We start from the raw sequence: 21575 nt of genomic DNA, 5'->3' as shown, positions 1-21575 counted from the left end.
ACACCCTTCTCTATGCACTTTGGAATTTTGGTTTTGTTTTCTGAGTAAAAAATCACATACCTGAAACAATCTAGCCTTCTTCCTCATCCAGTCCAGCCTTGGTAGAGATTGATACTCTTTAACAAGTCACTCTTGTCCAAAAGATTAACAGCTCATTAGCTTATTTCTTGACACCATTAATATTAAAGAATTCTTTTAAACTCAACTTTATCTGACTAAGCTTAATTCACTTTCAGGTATTTCCTTTGAAGTGCCACCTTCATTTACTCAAATGATTTCTCCATGTTGAACAGCAATCCATCAATCTCAATCATTCCATTCTTTAAATTTAGTTCAGTTTCTACATTGTTGGAAAAGATATTGCCACAACTACAAATTGTTTATACTTCTTTTGTATTCCTTTGGTTCCTAAGGTCCATTCCACTGACTTAGTATTTATTCAGTTTTTTACTGTGAATGGTAAATACTATCATACTATCAACCTTATTTTCCCAAATTATAAGATGAAGTTCTTAAAGAGAACAAAGTGGTTCATTTGATTTTAATTTAATACGATGTCCTCTATGTGATAAATGCTCACTCATCCCAGCTAGACAAAATCTTAACTCTGTGAACCAAGTTCTGAAGTGAGAGCAAAACACATCCGATATCACCTAGAAGGAATTTTCAGTGGGCCAAACTCCCACACAGGCAACCAAGCAAAACTAAACTTGATGTTTAACTCAATGCATGCGGTTCATACTACAAACTCTTTCATAAAATTTTATTCCTAAACCACCCTAGAAAAGAAAACTAATCTGCCAAACGGGAGAGAAATCCACTAATTCTCCATTTTATCCTTGAATTCTGATCATGAGATCAATTTAAGATTGAAGTAAAAGAGGTAAGTAGGTGACCAATAGACCTTCTATTTGCTCCCGTGAGCAGCAATGGATCTGTCTATTCTCCCCAACATCAGAGCTTTTCCTAAGGTTGCAAAGCACCTAGAATGATTAACTAATGTGCAGAGGTTTTCTTGTTCTGTGTGGTGTATTTTAATCAGCATCACAATTTAGCAGCTGCATTAATTAATTAGCACATTAATCAGGAGAGCATTTTAGCAGCTATAATCTCTAGCAAACTAGCAGTTTGTGATAAAATCTTAACAGTAGGAGAACAAATTACATACCAAGCTTTTTTTTCTTCAATGTTATCATCACTGTGGGCCTGGCAAAGGTTAGAATTTATGCAACCAAATAGAAATCTTTCCTAAAATATATGCAGTTACATTTGAAAAATTGTATGCCACATGAATAAGGGTTTAACAATTATTACTTTCTCTACAAAGCAAGACATTCTAAAGAAAAACTGTCAGGCACTCCAGGAAACAATCCTTCCAAGTGTTCTTAAAATAGTCCTTGTATAATTTCAGAAGCCTTCCAGGTCCTTCTTCTATTATCTAGATTATTTATGCAATAATGAGGAGTTTCAAGATACTTATTTTATAGTTACATATGTAACAGGGATTAAAAAGAAGGGAACTCTTGCCTTAGTAATGAAAATGTTGTTATTGTAAATGCTAGCTATTTAAAACCTTTACAGTGAATCTTACACTTGAAAATGGAATAGAATAAAAATCTCCTCTGATAGAATATTTACAGATAAATGCATGTAGCATCACTGTGAAATGCAGTATAATTGTGATGAAATATAAAATGGGAAAATTTCCTCACATGGAAACATTGTTCCATTTTGCTTCATTATGTTCAAAATGCAATGACATGTCCTTTTATTGTAGCCATGCATAATGAATTCTACGTGTGCCCAAATTCAAAATTTGACTGAAAAAAGAATCTCTTAGGCTAGTATTAAATTTTCCCCTTCATTTACAAAGCCTGGGGGTATTGAATTCTAATGTACAGCAATCTATTAGTGTGAGCTGCTAACCAGTTCTTCATACTGGTAGTGTGTTCCTGGGAGAAATCCGTGCTCCCTCCTGACTGCCCAGTGCTTTCACAGCCTCAAGAAGGAGAGGGTCAGGGTAGCCCAGGGAGCAAGTGCTGGGTAAGCAGTTCTCTACAGTTCACATTCTTGTTATATTGATTTTTCCCTCCGGTTCATGAAAATTGCACTCTATTTAAATCATATACTACAACTTAGGAGAATTTTAATTTCCACTCTACCCTTTGTCTCCATTTATAAATCACACTTATAGCTCTCAATCTTCCAGCCTTCTCCTTGCTAAATTTTCAAGTCTTTAAAATCTACTTTATCAGCAGTTCTACTGCAAACCCAAAGAAATTCCAAGTCTTTCTGGGAAAAGACAAATGAAAATTGGATATCACTGTATTCAAAAAGAAAAATGAATCATAATATTTAAGAATGTTCCCTTCAGCTGTAGTATAAATGGACTAATTTTTCAAATCTCCTTTAAACAAAAGACCTGCCCCGGTATTGGCTACCCAGGCAATTTCATCTACAATTATTTTGAGACATTGTTATATCTTGTAGGTTCTTCTACATTATGAAATCTATGCATATCTTTTTCCATTACTAAGATCATTGTAATTATGTTGTAAGTGCTTTGTTCATGAGCAAGTATTTGATATCAATAGAGGCTTTATGGAAGAAAATTCTCAATTAACAATGAGTTACCTTCAACTGATGTAATTCTTCTTGCTGTATAAACATTGACAATTGATATAAAACTTTCTTGGGTTCAAATTCTCTCTTACTAAACTTCCTATTCCTTCATCTCACATCTGTTACAAAACATGCATACATTCACACCCTCACACACATACACATAGGGAATAACAAACATTAACCCATTGGTACATACACACATCAGCCTTGCTTACTGGTCAGCCTTCCTTTCCAGGACTCAGTAGAAGTGAGTATTGATTACTATTGTTCCACAATAAAGCACTAATCTTTGATTCCAGCAATGCACTTATACTTCCCATTTTATACAAATGTCTGGAATAAATCTAAAGTGTGTTTCCTTCACTCATGGTCTCATGTATCACTAAGAAAGATGATTTAATTTATTTGGCAAATATTTATTTAAAACCTATTCTATGCATAACTTTTACTCTTGAGACAGTTGAATCTGTAAGTAGGACTAACTGGATTTGCTGACTGTATTTTGCTCCCTCAGTTAGCCAACTATCATCACTCATGCTGCTGCTAGGAAAATCCATAAGAATAAATATACATTTATAAATATAAATAAAACTTACAATATAAACACCATTGTACTACCTATTGCATAGAACCACCAAATCATTTTTATTGCATTATTATCTATCTCTAGGATGAGAAGAGCTCTAGCTGATAGAATGGCTTACCATATCTTTCTTGAACTAGTCCTTATCTATCATAGACTCTGTCTAGGATGCCACCTCTACTCATCTTTAGTCCCTACACAAATCCTTCACCCCTACCTTGGCTTCCCAAACAGCTATGCTCTTAGGGTTCTGTTCCTCTGAAAATGCTTCTTACCAGAACACTATCTGTTTTCTTCAATCTGTCTAAAAGTTGCTCATCTTTCAAGACTCACTTCAAATGTCACCTGTTTCCCTTACCAAACTACAAGAGAATGATTAGTTACTGTCTTCTCTGTCATTCAGAATCCTGTGAATATCTCCCTTAGGTTGCTGTCAGTGCCTGATAATCATCTTGTTGGTTGTTTCCACTGTTCTAAGAAGCCCTTCATTTTAGGAACATATCGTTTTTTCACTTTACCCCCCCAATACTTCATGATGAGACAAGTATATTGAATCTTTAAAATACCCACTAAACAGTGAAAAATTGTGATGAGTAGTCAAGGGTAGGGTAGGTCTGGAACACAGGCTGATGGAAGTGGCTAGTGCCTCTGGATGGATAAGAATGCGAAAAGAAGTGCTTCTAAATGTGTTTTTTTAAAAATCTCAAAATGATAGTAGACACATTTATAAAATGTGAGCTTTTTTAAGACTTATAAAGCCCATGATAGGAATTAGCAACAAGGTAATACCCTCAGGCTTATATAGATTTGTCTCATAGTTTCAAGGCAAATCAATGTCCCCTCCATCTTGTTAAGGGATGGCAAGTCACTGGAAATATGGAACACTGGACTTTACATCATCTTAACGGCCAGTCTCTCAGAACAAACCACGAAAGCAATGGCATAATAGCAAGAAACTTCTCATGTAAAGGAGGAACCAATCTTGTAAGGAATACAATAGATTGCCTATTTTACATGAGAAAACTAATGATTTACCCATAGATTGTAAGTGGAAGTCAAACATAACTTTTTAAAACTAAACAATTTATACTTTTTATCTTTGCAATTAAATATATACCAACATCTTAAAAGCCACAAAATAGCAGCATTTACCCTGATGATAAAACATAAATAACTACTGCTGGATGTACATGTGTATCTAGTTAAGGATGGAGGGAATGATAAGGAGGAGAAATTATTAGTAAATACAATTTCAAAATTGAATCATTATTTATACATATGAAATAGAATAATTACTTGACACTAATTTTCAAATATTACATTATTAGAGGGAATGCTATCTTTCTTTTCAGCCAGAGATAAAGTATCAACCAAGCTGAGTCTGCACTTCTTGCTTCTGTAATTAATATTTTCACAAAATTGAAGATTGCTGAAAGAGAAATGAAGACACATTGGATAAGTTTATTGACTAGCTAATATAACAAAGTTACACACAGCAATAAATGTTGGTTTTGTATGACTCCCATAATCTATTTTATTACCAACTACTTTAGAGGGAAAAGCTCTTGTAAGATAAAGAGCCCCAAGAACATAGGAAAGTGTTCTGGAACTCAGGAGAAGAGGGAGGGAACTACTAACACAATGACAAATGGCTGCTAAGTAAGATACCATTCTGTCTACTCTGAAAGGAGGGAAGACAATTATTTATAATAGAACTCTACTTTGCAAATTAGGTGCAAACACTGGGCAACAGAGAGCTACCTAGAATAATTAGATTAATTAGCTGCTTTGAACAGATGAATTGTCTTTAAAAGAAAGAGAAAGACACACACACACACACACACACACACACACACACATACACACACACACAGAAACATAGATCTTCCTGTACAACTGACATAACAGTGCTAAAAAACCCCTGAAAACCGAAAACTATTTCGAACTTCCTCTGTCTGACTCCAAATCATTTCTCCAAATCATTTGAAAACCTTGGCTGGTTGGTTTGTTGTCTTTTTTTTCTTTTTTTTTTTTTGCCAGTCCTGGGCTTGAACTCAGGGCCTGAACACTGTCCTTGGCTTTTTTTTCTCAAGTCTAGAGCTCTACCACTTGAGCCACAGCACCACTTTCAGCCTTTTCTATGTATGTGGCACCGAGGAATCAAACCCGGGTCTTTGTGCATGCTAGACAAGCACTCTACCACTAGTCCATACTCCCAGCCCTGTTGGTTTTCTTTTGAAAACAGTTTAGGACGGGAGTGGCCTAGTGGTAGAGTGCTTGCCTAGCATGCATGAAGACCCAGGTTTGATTCCTCGGTGCCACATACATAGAAAAGGCTGAAAGTGGTGCTATGGCTCAAGTGGTGGAACACTAGCCTTGAGGTGACTCAAGGACAGTGCCCAGTTCCTGAGTTCAAGCCTCAGGACTTCCCCCACCAAAAAAGAAAAAAGTTTAGAGGTACAGATTTTTTTTTAGCTGGGCATTTATTTGGGGCACCAACATAAGATTAAAGAATCACTTTTATACATTTTTTTTCCTCATTTTTAGGAGTCATGAAATCACAGAAAACCAGTGCAGGCATAGTTACAATAATAATAATCAGCACAGCTCTTTCACTGACTCTATCAATAGTTCAAAGCCATGGCCCAAAATATTGATCTGGATAAGGGATAAGAGAGTAAATGAACGTGTCAGGCCTTTCAAACACGGCACGTATAGTAGACTCAGCAGCCACATTGCCTACTACACAGTAGTCCCACCATGGAGAGTGCTAACAAGCAGTAACACCACTCCACTAGTACAAGGAAAAGCAACAACGTGAAGTTGTGAGTTGCATGAAATCAGAAACCTACCTGCAGTTCCCCTTGCAAGAATGGTGTGGTAGTTGTCCAGATTTATCACAACTTGAGAGCAAATGTATTCTAAAGCAAGTTGGTCCTTCTTATAGGTATATACATACATAATTTCTCATCAGCTGTCTGTTACTAAAGGGGAAGATCACCTTGAAATGCGCAGCAAGCTTTATGTAGGCAAATTACAGTGAAATAGTCAAGCCATGAATTCACCTGGAAAAGACTGCTCCTATCACACAAACTCTGTAAGCCAATCATCTTTACTAACTGGAGGATAAACAGCAAACAAGAAGGAAGGGACTTCAATAGCCCTGCTCTGTTGTAGTGTTTACTCATTCCCATCATCAATCACTCCTTAATAATTAAGTTCAATGAAAGCATTACTATAGATTAGATTCAATGTCTTCAGGAGATCTTGATAGAACAGAAGAAGGAGAGTGTAATTTGAGGACAGAAAGAATGAAGCACGAAGAACAAGCCTTACCAGCAAATCCACTGGTGACATAAAAGTATGAAGAATCTTGAAAAGAAAAGGATCTGGAAGGGAAAATCAAGGAAGAGAACTTTGATGAAGAATGCAAAGACAGGAAAATGAAAGAAAGGCCAAAGCCATGTCATCATTAAATTTCACAAGTCTCAATGAACAACATAGCACATCTCCTCAAAATAATGCAGTATAACTTAAAATATTTATTTCTCTTTCCATTTCTAGGTGTTCAAAATCCATTGATAAGGTTACCGATTAGCTATTCTATAAATACTCTTATTATTCCATAAGACCAGTTGCATGTGTCTTTCATTTTCTTGGCTCACATTAAAATTAGGCAAGTATGAAATTAAAACTCCAAACATTTTCAAAAGCTATTTCAGATGCAGATATTTATATCACTTGCAATATGGGATTCTAACTTTGATGCTGGTTTGGGGAACATTAGATCTCTAAACACATTTCGACACAGATGTGGCATGGTTGGAGTGGTAGGGAGAGGGAAATTATTCTTTAAAAAGTATCTGGAAGTCCTTTGTGAATAGCTTCTCTGGGTTATTTATGTATAGAGAACTTGATGAATTCTAAAATATTGAGTAAAAATTTCTCTGAAAATGTTTTCATTCAGATTCTAACATGAGAGGTGCTATTTACAAGGTCATAAATTGCCCCCTAAACACAATGACAACATAAAAACACCAACTAAGAAACAGTCAACATGGCTACTTCCACACGCTCTAAAAACCAGGGTGGAGAATACTTAGACTATAAAATGTCATTTGATTAATATGTACTAAAAAACAAATAGCTTAGAGAGACCTTTTTAAGAACAAAAATTTAAGAAAAACTTACAATGTAGCAATAAAAAAAATACCCTCCCTCATACACACTAGAACAGGGTCCTCTTTGCACAAAAACCTTTAATTAAGCTGAGAAGAAACTCCACACATAATAAATCAAAGGCTGCTCTTTCACATTCACATGAAAATTAAATTGAAGCAGGAAAAATTGTTTGCTTAAACCCTGAAGTGCCTATTTAGAAATGTGTGGTTGCCTGCAAGTGACCTAGATTGAATCCAAATATGACATCACTTACTATATGATTCAGCTTTGGTTTCTCAACCAAAGTGTAGAAGAATTAGTACTGACAGTTCTTTTGAGATTTACCTGAGACAAGCAGAGCACCTGGTATATAGAAAATATAATGATGATGCTATTGATAATAAATGATAATATGACATAAAAATTTCACATATGAACTATAGCCATCAACTGTGCATTAGATCTCCAGAATCATATAACTGAAATTTTACACAGTTTGTCATCCTTGTTGTGATGAATGGCAATATTTTCTTTTTCTTAATGCTAAATGGTATTCCAGTATGTGCGTGCACATATCCGTACATATATGTATATATGTACATGTATGTGTGATATTTTCTTTACCCATTGTTATGTTTGGATTTTCTTTTGATTTTTATTAAGTTTTAATGGCAGTCAAAATTACCATATGAGTCAGTAATCTCATTGCTATCTATAAATCGAAAGAAATAAAATCAGCACCTCATAGTGACCTGGGCAAAGTACTCTTCTACTCATAATTACAGCATTATTCATAATAACCAAGATATGGAAACAACCTATATGTTCATCACTGAATGAATGAACGAAGAATATGGTAGGAGTTTGTGTGTGTGAGAGAGAGAGAAAGAGACACAGAGAGAGATGTGTGATATTACACTAAAGGGAAAAAATATTGTCATTTATGAACAACAGGAATAAACTTGGAGGACATTGTGCTAGCTTAAAATGCCACAGAAAGAAAATCACTACATGATCTTACTTACCTGTGGTATCTTTTTTCCAAAGTCAAAGCTATGAAAACAAAGAGGAAAAGAGAAATTGGTCAGTAAGGAAAGTGGAAAATGATGTTCAAAGTGTACAAAAGATAAATTCTGGAGACCTGTTGTACAACATGGTGGCTATAGTTAATAATACTGCATTATATGTTTAACATTTGCTAAGAAAAATGGTCTTCAGTGTTCTTATACACACAATGTAAATATTTGTTGATCATATTTCTAATAGGCTGTAAAAAACAATTAAAGGCAAAGCCAAATAGAGCATCTAAAGCCAAGCTACTTTGGAGACAGAGATCAGCGGATCAGGGGATCACATGTCAAGATCAGACAAACAAGGCAAAGGAAGCAAGAAAGCAGCAAGGAAGAAGGGAAGGAAGGAAAGGAGGGAGGGAGAGAGCGAGGGAAGGAGGGAGGGAAGCAAGCAACAAGAAGGAAAGAAAGAAAGAAAGAAAAAAGAAAGAAAGAAAGAAAGAAAGAAAGAAAGAAAGGAAGGAAGGAAGGAAGAAAGGAAGGAGGTGGAAAAGAAAGGAAGGTAGGAAGGAAAGAAGGAAGGAAGGAAGGAAGGAAGGAGGGAGGGAGGGAGGGAAGAAAGGAAGGAAGGAAGGAATAAAGGAAGGAAGGAAGGAAGGAAGAGAGGGAGGGAGGGAGGGAGGGAGGGAGGAAAGCAGGAAAGAAAAGAGCCCTCTATCCCACTCATTCTCACCAATGGCTGGACATGATTTGAGCTTCCATACCAGCAGCACAGGGCATAAGGAAGCATAATTGGGAAGAGTGTAGTCCACACTGACTTGAACATTAAGCAAGAACTATCTCAAAAAAAAAAAAGAAAGAAAGAAAGAAAGAAAAAGAAAAGAAGAGGGGGGAGGGGAATCAACACACAAAACAGGACTAGTATCACGGATCAAGTAATGGAATGGCTGCCTAGAAAGTGTAAGGTCTGAGTTCCAACCCCAGTACTGTGAAAATAAAATAATAAAGCATACAACAGTTTCTTCTTTGTAGTAATATTTATTGACCATTTCCTAGATACTACACACTCTCTTTCTCATTAAAATATCATAGCAATACCTTGGTGGAGCTACTATACAGACCCACTCCATTTTCGGTTGAGGAATCCACCAGAGAGGATGGTGAAACAATCTGGTTTCAGTGACGAAGCTAGGGCTGTTGTGGCTGAATTTGATCCAGGCTGTCTGCATATTCCTACATCTAAATTTACTCTTCCTGATTTACGCACCCAATTCTCTGCTTCAATTCAATTTGTGTGTATGTACTGACTGTGAGAAAGTGCTTCTTGGGACACACTATGAGTGAAGTTCTTTCCTCTGTGTAATTAAAAGCTCTTTGTGAAAAGGATCTTCCCCTCATTTGTCTTCCTTTTTTTTTCCTCACCACCAACTTCCAATGGACTGTCTCCCAGATCAGTCCTCCTGGTGGTTAATGATGCATCCCCAATGGCCTAAGCCTCTTCCTGTATGCTCATGATTAGTGTCTCTGCATTGGGTCCTGCTAAAAGGATTTTCACGTGCACATTGTTCTCCAAGCTGTCACCACCTGAATGACAATCAACCACGCAATCTTCCTCATGCATATGCATATACCATTTAAGTAGAATATTGGGCAGAGATTTTATTTACATTCAGTGCATCCTGCTAGCTCTTGTAGCAAAGTTTTCTCATCCTGCACACTCTCCTCGTTCTCTCCAGAATCCTTTGCTTTAGTTATTTCATCCCTGGCACCTTGTAACCATTTCCATCACTGTCAATTGGGACTTCCCTGCTTTCTGCTCCATTTACTTAGTGAGAAAAGGGCCTCTAAGCCATTTTTCATCACCAGTAGACTGTCTTCTCCATGGCATAGTCAGTCATCGTCACATGAATAACTATCTGACATGATGTCCTTTATATTTCAAATGAACTACAGAGCTAGCTGGATCTTCTTGTCATTCTTATCAAGTTTCAGTAATATTTGAAGCACTTATGAAAAAACTGCATATCATCAAAGTACCCTTGAGTTTTCAAAGTTACTTAACATGTTTTCACAGTGGCATTTCTTGCACTTGTGAATTAGCTAATTTTGATTTGCAGTGTTTTCAGACCTACAATATCACAGGTCATCACTGTCATGCGAACAAGAAAGAAAACAAATGGCCACTAGTGGTATAATAACTACTGTACACCATTAGAGTCAGGAGCTGGCAGTCCATGATGTAAGATTGGGCTCCTTTGCTACAAGGAACCCCCCCCCTTTTTAAAAGTAGCCCTTATGTGAGCATGTTTGTTTAATTTGTACCAAATCTTTAAAGACAGGTACAAACAGTAAATCCTTTTTTGCAAACCAGAACTCACAGTTGAGTATGAATTTTGGTACATGTATGAAGGAATATGTTTCCTACAATAGTTGGCAATGATTGACTTTGTTGACTCATGAAGCCTGTCTCTGAGAATAAAGTTCGTATAAAAGCTAGAAAGGAAAGAAGGAAGGAGGAAAGAAAGGAAGGAAGGAAGGAAGGAAGGAAGGAAGGAAGGAAGGAAGGAAGGAAGGAAGGAAGGGAAAAAAGAGAGAGAAAGGGAGGGAGGGAACAAAAAGCAAAAACCAACCAAGAGATGTGTACACAATGTGTACTTATTGGACAACAGGTTTTGCTTTGGTCTCTACTGCAAATAAGACATTATCAGCTTTCCACAGAATTCACTATATTATGTGATTACCAATGTCAATTAACATATCATAGCTCACAAATAAATTTGCTGAGTTTTCTTAAATTTAAAGTTGTTTGTTTTGGTTTTTATCTTTTTTTTTGTAGAGCACCTCTTCTGACTCTTTGGCAGGCCTGAGGGAAACATACAGATTCTAAATGATTCATGCTCAAACCTTACTTTTTAATTCTCCAAATGAAATGTGAGGCTACAATTTCATAGCTCCATTAACTTTGAGATTCTTTTCAATTTTTCTTTTACATTAAAAAGATAAATTTCCTTTCAATTAATGTTACTATAGTTCAGAATAGAAAGAAGTTAGCTAAATAAAATTAAGCAAAATAATTTTAATACATTTGTTTTTATATACAGAATAAATGACTTACTGTCACAAAGCTATTTTTATCAACTCAAATTCTTAACAGTGCATACTAAGACATCTAGAAATAACAAGTTCAGTGTGGACCTAAGTATGTTTTTAAATAAATTATTTAAATTGGGTTGAAAGTAGCCATCTGCCCAGTATTGTACAACTATAGTTTAGTTGTCAAACTTAATTATAAGATATTTGTTAGGCAATGTGCTTTGGAGTCTTCCCTCTTAAAACCATGTTACTTGAGAAAGCAATAAGAATTCAAATGTACATACTATAGAATTAAGAAAAGTAAGGGAAATGGGTGGGTTGAGATGGGTGAGTGAGAATTTGGAAAAGTGACACAGATCAAAATGCACTGTATTCATAAGCTACTTTGTTAAATGGCACCTCCTTTGTATTATGCTTAAGGATAATAATAAAATATGTAAATAAAATAAAATAAGCAGCCCAAAGCTAGCCAACAAGGAAAGCATCCACCCCCAAGAGTGAGTGATATGGAAGAGGATGACCCAAATATACATGTAAGCTCTAGAGACACCAAAGTCATCTAAATTCTTTTGAGCCAACTCTATTTTACCAATCTGAAGATAAATCAGTAGCATAGAGAAACAAAATATTTAATTTGGGAACTTTTTTTTTTTAGATACAGGCTATACCACCAGTTCTGTCTTTCTAGGTGCATAATGAGTTGTAATGGTATTTAGGTTTTTGTCTGTGCAGTACACAATGGTCAATTTCATCTGACCCTTCCAACACCCGGAAAAAAGCTTTTTTCTGGTGGATCACAGAAAATATAGGAAGTAGCTAATCCGCTCAGCCATAAAATCCACTTAGATGAAGCAGAACGTTTCACACTGGGAAAGCAAATAAAAGTAGAAGATGGGCCACTTATTGAAACATTTTTATGTGCTAAAGTAACACACAAGGTACCTTATATACCTTATGTTTCATTCATTATGATCAATCCAATGAATTAAGGAAAAACAGTCTTCTTTGTTTAAAGAGGAAACCAAGGTTAGGTGAGACAAATTGAGAGCCAGTAAACAAAGCAGCCAAGTAGAAAATACACACTGCCTTTCAAACCCAACCACTCTTCAGAACACCCTCCAAGAACAAGCTTTCTTCTTCCTACTTTGATTTCTTTTTCTCCCATTTGTTTTCTTTTCTTTTCACAACTTTCCCACAAAATATGCTCACATGTGTCCATTTATTATTCATACATGGGCATATTATTTTATAATGTATAACAAACAACTTAAGGGCTGGGAATGTGGCTCAGTGGTAGAGTACTTGCTTTGTGTGCATAAAGCCCCGGCTCAGTTCCTCAGTATCACATACACAGAAAAGGCCGGAAGTACTACAGCACTCACCTTGAGCAAAAGAAGCTCAGGGACAGTGCACAGGCCCTGAGTTCAAACCTCAGGATTGGCGCGCGTGCACACACACACACACACACACACACACACACACTTAGGTTTAATGAACCCCCAAATGACTTTCCATCCTCTTGTCTGTGCTCATTGTATGGATGCCTGAGAAAGTGAACATATGGGAGGGGCTTACTTTGTTTCTCAGTTTCAGACATTTAGGTCCTATGGTACTTGGCTCCGTTGATTCTGGGCCTCTGGTGAAGCCAGCTATCCTGGCAGGCAGCAGGAGCAAGTGGCAGAGACCACTCACCTCATGGTGGAGAGAGACAAGAGACAGCCCCCAGGATCATAGCATTAGAAGCCTGCTTTCTCCAGCCTAGGCCCTTTAAGTTCCTAAAACTACCAAAACTTTCCCAAATAGTGCCATCATCTGGAGCACAGAGCTTCAAAATACAAATCTTTTGTGGAGGGTCAGGTGTGCTTCAATGCTTTCCTGACTCTTTTCTCCAGGAAATCAGGAATTGCTGCATGAGCCTCGATGTTTATATAACCTCCACTAAGCTTACCCCCTGTAGCTAACTGGATTTCAGCTTCAGTGGGCCAGATCCACACAGTTAGAAGAGCAAAATTGAGCTCAAGTTCTAGAGCTTTAGGGAAAAGCCATGCTTCATTTCTGTTCAGCATGACAGGACCTTATTTGATGTTTTCACACTGCCTGATCAAATCCCTTTCCTATTCTTCTGACCTGAGGCCATTTAAAACTACTAGATAAGGACTAAAAAGATCAGGGTGGGAGTTTGGCCTAGTGATAGAGTGCTTCCCAAGCATACACAAAGACCCAGGTTCAATTCCTCGGTATCACATACATAGAAAAAGCTAGAAGTGGTGCTGTAGCTCAAGTGGTAGAGCTCTAGCCTTGAGAAAGCCCAAGGATCATGCTCAGGCCCTGAGTTCAAGTTCTAGGACTGGCAAAAAATAAAATAAAAGGACTAAGAAGGTTATGAGACTTCCTTTCACAGAGCCTTGTAATAGAGAAAGGATACTTTTCCTAGAGAGACTTTTGACCACATCTTGGTTATAGCTATGTATCTCAGCAACATACTCTGTCAATCACCTTTTCAAAATTTCCTAAAACAATAAAACTGTAGCACCTGATGCTAAGAATCACAGAAATCTCAGCAGGTGCCTTTATTTTTGTAATTACATCTTGATTAAGCAAAACAACTCAAAATATAATATACATACTAATATCATCAGTATATATACAATGTCACATAATCATTCCTGTTTTCTTTAAATTAACTCATCATCCAAAACCTTAAAAAGCCTACTTGAAAAGAAGTCTATACTAAGGATTGCTTCGTATGAAGTAGAATTAAAGCAAAGAGCATGTAACACACGTATCTATTCCTTGTTACTCTTTTCTGACTTTATGGTAGATTTAATTTATAGGAAAAAAAGGCCTTTCCCAAATGATTATAGCCATTTTTTTTACTTTTAGATGCTATTTCTCCCATACTATTTTCTCAAGGAAATCATTGCATTTTCATTTAGAAATCAAAGAATCTACAATTAAGAATTAACAAACACTAGGGTACATATGTGTGTGAGGTTTGAATTTCAAGTGTGTGTTTATCCACATGAGCTCTGAGTCCCAACCTGTAGTAGGGCACCTAAGAAAACAGAAGGATGAGGAAAAGGGGAAATCCCAGAGACGTGGGTCCTCTGTACAAAGACTCACACCACAGTTGTCACTCTGCAACTTTACACGAGGAATGCTCTGCACTGGATCTTGAAGTCATTTGCACTGAGAAGAGTTCTCAATACTAGATGTAGAAGAAACTTCTCAGCAAACCTGGAGCTTGATGACCATCTGACATAACCTGACACAGAAAAATACATCTAGTAGAAACCACAGCACGACTTTCAGCTTTTTCAGTGTATGTGGTGTTGAGGAATCCAACCCGGGGCTTCCTAAGTGCTAGGCAAGCTCTTTACCTCTAGGTCACCTTCCTGGGCCCTGTGTGTGGATTTTTTGCCTTTATAAACCCTGCCCCATGAGAAGCCAGGGCTGCTCTTAGCCCTGAGTCACTCAAGTCCAGGACAGGGCAGTCACTGACCTGGCAGCTAATAAAGACTCCTCTGTCACCTGTGACCATGCCTCGTGGACCTCTTGACTCCTTATCTCTACTTCTCGATGTAATTTCACAGTTTTTGTGGTATGCAAGTCTACATTAATGTATTAACTGAAACACAGTGGATTCAAAGGAGAACTCACATGGTGGGATTCCATAAAAAGGCAAAGTCACAAAGTTCAGCAAAATAAACCTTAGGAAGTGGATACAGGAAAGTCGTGGGGTCATTGAGAAAGGGGTAGATGAATGAGGAGGAGGAGAAGGGGAGAATGTAGTCGAGTCCAATGTATGTCCTACAAACTTAAGAGTGAGGGAAAAAGTAGATAGGAGACAGATAGCTGAGAAAGTTGAAAGAAGTGACACTAATCCAGATGCATTATGTTCATAAATTGCTTTGTTAAATGGCAACTTTTTGTATTACTTAAAGATAATAAAAAAATTAAAACTATTTGGAATCCACAAAAAGTATGTATTTGATTAGTATGCTAAAAGAAAAAAAGAATGTGCATAAAGGGAGAAAGAAATACTCAAAAGGTGAAACATGAACAAAAAACAAAATGAAATGAGGAACGAGAACAGAAACTGCATAGCTAATATGAGGCAGACATTGATTGAAGGGCATGTCTCTGGTGTGTTTAAACTGGTCTGGAAGCCTAAGGCAAAGTGCACCAGTCCTGGAGACTCAGGCTTTTAAAACAGCTTAGCAGGAAGGAGATTATCCAACAGGGCAGAAAGAATAGCTCAAATAAGAAATGTTATTATCACTTCTTATTAACACTACTCCATCAACAGTACTCAGTATTTGTAGCATTAAAAACTCATGTGTGCATTTATATAATCTTTTAGTACAAAAACTGCAGCGGATAGTATTAAATATAAAATAGATATTTCTCTTAAGGCCATTGTTGAGCGAGACAGAGAGAAAGAGAGAGTTCAGAACTGAATACAACACCTCTGAAACAAAAGAAAAAAGTTTCCCAGGGTTGTACTGAGGGTGAGAGACTTTTATGGACCATCTGCAAGTCAATTGACTACGTAAGGAAAAGTAAACTCTCCTTTTCCTAGGGCCTTTAGCTCTAGTAGCTCTCTTAGAGATTAAGAGAGCTGACCTTCCTGCTGCTTACATTTCAAAAGGCTCTCTAGTCCCTAAGTTTTCAAACTATTTAAAAGCACTCATAAAATTTTACATCTCAAAGGGATTTTGAAAGTTTCACCCTTTTTCTGATGTAAATGATCCTTAAAAAGAGTCATCAGGTCCTAGAGAGGAGGAGCCAGTCTCAAGGTTCATGGAGTTAAGGAGAACCTTAAAGCTGTCTCATCCTATGCAGCTCAATCCTGTGTAACATCAAATTATAACAATCCCCCACCCCCCCCAAAAGATGGAGAGATACTGGAGCTTCACACTCAGGCTTTTTCTGTGGGTATAGGGAAACGCAACTTGAAGACACAGTCAGAAGGTAGCATCAAGGCTGGAAGAGAACCTCACTAGACACCAATCCTGCTAGTCCCTTGAGATTCAATTCCTGGCATCCAGAACTATGAGAAAATAAGTTTTAGGTTTAAGCACACAGCCTCTAGCAGTTTTTAAATGCCAGTTCAAGAAGACCGGCATAGCTTTGTGAATGAATAAATGAACATTGTCTTGCATTATTAGGGGTTCATCTGAACACAACCTTAGGAAAGTTCACTGAAAGTATGAGAATTTATCTGGCAAATTTGGCCTTCATCTGACACAAGGATATGATTTCTAGGGGTCCCATTAATATAGTTTATAGCAATGAGTTTATTAAGAAATGGTGTTAATATCTTTTAATTTAGCAGTATAATTTAAATGCAGCAAATATAGGGAGGTGTTTGTAAAACCTAAGACTATAATTCAGAAAGCTAAAAAGTTTGTGATTGTGATGTTGGAGAAATCTACTAAGAATGATGACTACCAGAACAATGATTTACTTTCTCATTTCTATAAGAGAACTATAAAGGCAGCCGTGGTTTGGGGGTAGGTACTTGGGATCAAAAGGAATGAAGTTTTAAAAACCATTCTTACTTCAGCTCTTCTTTGCTTTAAATCTTGGCAGGCTTCATTTTGGCTGTCACTCTTCCTCACCATCTGTTATTATGTTATTCAGATTTCTCATTAATTCTTTATCATAAATTCATGTTACTGAATTGGTAGCTGACCTAGGGTGTTACTAATATTCAGTAGGACATTACCAAAGAAAAATACTAATTTGTAGTTCTCCGAATCATTACTCATACTTTTGAAATCCCTAGAAGTGAGCCTGACATATTTTTATTTTATTAACTCAATAAATATTCACTTGCTATCTATCTGTCAGATGGTAGGACTCATATCATGAATATGGTGTACTTACAGCCCTCTATGAGCTTACTATTTTGTAGAGGATTTACTTGTGAACTAAAAAGCACAAGAAGTAAGGACAAGTTGGATGATGGGAAAAAGATGTTTCTAAGAAGAAAAGATACAGTGGGACTTTACAGATGAGAAACCATGGTTACTACAAGCAAGAAATGAAAGAACAATCCAGACTGAATCTGGAAGTACAGCCTGGAGGTAAGCAAGGTAATGCAGACTTTTTTTTTCATTTAATTTAACAATTGTGACACATAATACTAGTTTGTAGAATTTATAAAGCAAGATATTTTCATTTGTATCTCCTTAAGTCTTTGTGAGACATATTTTCATGTCTTTCTAAATATCTCAACAACTAGGCGAACATTTCCAAGAGTATCATGTGTTTTTAAATCAAGAATGGAGAACAGGAAATGTTTCTCTTTCTCTTCTATTTTAACCATACTATATTAAAATAAATTCTAGAAAAAACTTGAAGGGAAAAAAAGAATATTTGTATTAAGCTGAGCATCCATGGTTTACATTTATAATCCTAGCTAACCATTAGAAGAAAGTCTAAAAGATCATGATTTAAAGCCATCCCAGACAGAAAAGTCTCTGAATCCCCATCTTCAACAAATAACCATGTAAAAGCCAGAATGAAGGCACTCTGTAGAGCAGTATAGTACCAGCTGAGCAAATCAAATGCGGTAAGTATAAGATCCTAGAATTAAACCCTGGTTCTGGGTTTTGTTATATCTTGCAATGTATTTCCATATGAAGATCTAGAGATACAATTTAAGATTCTAAGCTAATTAAATGCTAATGCTAATACTGGGTATATTTAATGAATATACCAATAAAGTTCTATATTCATTGAACTCAGCCTAACACCAGTGGTTCATATCTGCAATCCTAGTTACTCAAAAGGCTGAGTTCTGAAGGCTGCAGTTAGAACTGAATCTAGGCAGGAAAGTCTGTAAGGTTTTTATCTCCAATTACACACACAAACACACACACACACACACACACACACACACACACACACACACACCACTAGAAGTGTAGCCATGGCTTAAGTATCAGAAGTGGAACTATTGCTTAAGTTGTAGAGGCTTGCCTTGAGTCAAAAAAAAAAGAGGGGAAGCAACCAAGCCCTGAGTTCAAACTCCATAACACAGCACAAAAGTAATCTCAAACACTTACCAGGAAAATTTATAACTTTGATTTAAATCAGTAACACATACACTTGTGTTTAAGTTAAAATGACACTTCATTGCTTTCATTTGCATTTCATTGAACATTACTAAAATTGGATTTCTTCACCTAAAGTTAATAGCTTTTTTGCATTTTATGTATTTTTTTTTACAATTTTAATAGAGTCAAAAAGTTTTCAAGAGGGTTTCATCTTGATATATCCATCCATGCATACAATGTATCCATCACTCTCCACTGGCCCCTCCCTCACTTCCAAAACCAATGTCAATCTATTTTATTGTTCCATTTTCACACATGTACAAAAAGTATTGTGATTACATTCACCCTACTACTCCCTCCCTAATAACTTTTCCCCTCTCCAATGTGACATTATATTACATTACCTGTGATGCTAATTGTTCAAAGAGGTTTCATTAAATTGTGTTAAACAGACATATACACTATTTTAAACATATTAGTCCTTTTACCACTCTCACTCTCCCTATATTTTCTATTATTCATTAAGTTTCATATTTTCTCCCCATTCACCCTTGAAAATTCGCTTTCCCTCCTTAATTCTCACAAACAGTTCCATAATTATAAGCATATTTGTATCTAGATTCCCCCCTCTCTCTCATATATTTCTGTTTTAAGTCTAGCTTCCATGTGTGAGAAAATTTGCAGTTTGTACAATGGTATTTTATTGTTTTAACTTACACTTCTTTGACCATTTTCCCCCTAAAGTTTCTGGCATTTTGCCTTACTTCCTAACAGGATTAATATCTTTAACAGTTTATTTTAAAAAAAACTTCATCGCACATACTTTGCTAAATTTTTCTTTATTTATTTTGTGTTTTGAAATTTTCACAATGCTTTCCAAATTTTGCATTTTTACTTGTCAAATTTATGCATCTGTTTTAATAAGTTGATGCCCATAAACAGAGCGTTAGCTAGCAAATTGGTGAAAAACCACTATTAAAACTTTAGAATGTAAACTTACAATTCAGTTTTGCTCATGTTACCCAATATTTCCATTATTTAAGTAGCTGTTAAACCAAAACAAAATGGAGAGTGCTATCACCAGTGATTAAACAAAAAATGTCATCATTAGACATCTAGCATCCTAACCCTTTTTCAAATGTGTTAAATCAACTGTTCTAATTATTTGCGTTCATTAGCAACAAAGCAAAACAATTAGTGTTACTCGATCATTTCTAATAAAATTGATTTGCAAATCTGTTTCAGAAGGCTCCATTTAGCTTATAAAAATGATTCTACACATGAAAGACACTTGCCAAAAAGAAGCTTCAATTAACGACATTCAATTACTCAATCCAATGAGTATTTCTATAATTATAAACAATAAATACCATACCTTGGACATTTTAATGATAGCCTATTACGCTTCTGATTCTAAGAGACATTACTGAATTTGCTAGTCTAGCACAACAAAATCATGCAAGTATTTGGATAACAAACAAATGATCTAATTATTTTGCTCTAACTTTACCATAGGATATTTTTTCATCCCAATTGCAGTTGCTAAATAAATAACCTACATTTGAGCTATTAGCTTTTCTAAGTAGACATTTTGTACCAAAATATAATTGATTCATTTTTTTCATTTAGTGACATGAGGAGTAATAAGTCTCGGGATGACTAGAATGAGTGTTTTGGAAAGGCCTTGCCAGAGTAAGGCAGTAAGGGCAATTGCCATAGAAAGAATATTCCATCCCTCAAGACTTCAATGCTCCTTACCTAATAATAGTGAAAAGACAAGATGTTCTGTCCTAGGAGGGAAATATAATAGCAGCAGCTTTCTTCATTTTATTTGATTTTGCTATTGCACAGTTCCAGGTATATACCCCATTTAGGGGAGGCAAACATCTTCTTTATTAAAGTCTTCTATAGTAGTAACCAGTAATAAAAGGGGATAATCTCTCCCTCATATACTTCCTTTAGATAGTATGTTTTTCAGATCATTCTGGACTTTATTAAAGAACATTGCCCTCAAAGCATAGCAGAGGTCAATTTTATCTTAGAATGGATCTTAAGTTCTGAAATGGAAGACATGCAACATTTTTAAAAATTTAATGGTTTCAATTTCTATCCCATAGGTTTTAATGACTTAAAATCTAAATTCAAACAAAAGACATCCTCCCATGAAATGCATAGCCATTTTAGGAATAAGAAAATTAAAGTCACATTAGATATCCCTAAACTGTTAAAAAAAAAAACAGAATTAACTTATTAAAGAAAAAAATAATCATACAACAAATTTATTTATTTATTTATTTATTTATTTATTTATTTATTTATTTATTTATTTGATGGTCCTGGGGCTAGGCACTGTCCTTGATCTTTTGTGCTCAAAGCTAATACTCTACCACTTAAGCCACAACTCTACTTTTGGCTTTTTCCACTTTTGTGTGGCTGGTTTCATACCACAATCCTCAGATCTCAGCCTTTTGACTAGCTAGGATTACAAGCAAGAGTCATGGGCACATGGCTTCAATTTTATCTCTTAAAAGATAGAAATTGACTTACTCGTTCATTGTAACAAGGACTTAAAACTAGATAGTAAAAAATCTAAGCCAAGGTACCTGGAGTGTGACCTAGTGGTAGAGTGCTCACTTAGCATGCACAAATTCCTCAGTACCACATACACAGAAATAAGGTGGAAGTGGTGCTGTGGCTCAAGTGGTAGAGCACTAACCTTGAGAAAGCTCAAGGACAGTGCATAGGCCCTGAATTCTAGCCCCAGGACTGGCAAAAAAAAAATCTAACCCACGTTTTCAATTTTCAGATACTGAATGAGACTCTACCTACTGCTACAGCAGAAAAAGAACCAGAAAAGCTCTGGGGATACAATTAGATTAGTACCTCCAAATAAGTTTCTCCTACTGGAAGATATATAGAAACAAATGTCATATTTCTCTGTGTGCAGGTCACTCTCAGCGTGTATGAAGCCAGGCAAGGCTCTGCTCTGTTCATGATAGCTTAAAAGTTGACATGTTTGTTAAATTCTGTCACCTA

General features: G+C 36.2%; 1 non-coding gene across 1 annotated transcript; it reads left to right on the top strand.

Moving 5' to 3' along the window:
* The first annotated feature begins 10667 nt into the window (after positions 1 to 10667).
* LOC150063305 (small nucleolar RNA SNORA40) lies at positions 10668 to 10796 on the top strand. The gene has a single exon (XR_016535764.1). It is a non-coding gene; the product is annotated as a small nucleolar RNA SNORA40 (small nucleolar RNA).
* The last annotated feature ends 10779 nt before the right edge of the window (positions 10797 to 21575 follow it).

Source organism: Megascapheus bottae, chromosome 5 (assembly GCF_031878675.1).
Source record: "Megascapheus bottae isolate mThoBot1 chromosome 5, mThoBot2.hap1, whole genome shotgun sequence".
In the NCBI taxonomy this organism is placed as follows: domain Eukaryota; kingdom Metazoa; phylum Chordata; class Mammalia; order Rodentia; family Geomyidae; genus Megascapheus; species Megascapheus bottae.
Note: the sequence above shows the minus strand (reverse complement) of the source record. Positions and strands in the feature narration are given on the sequence as shown.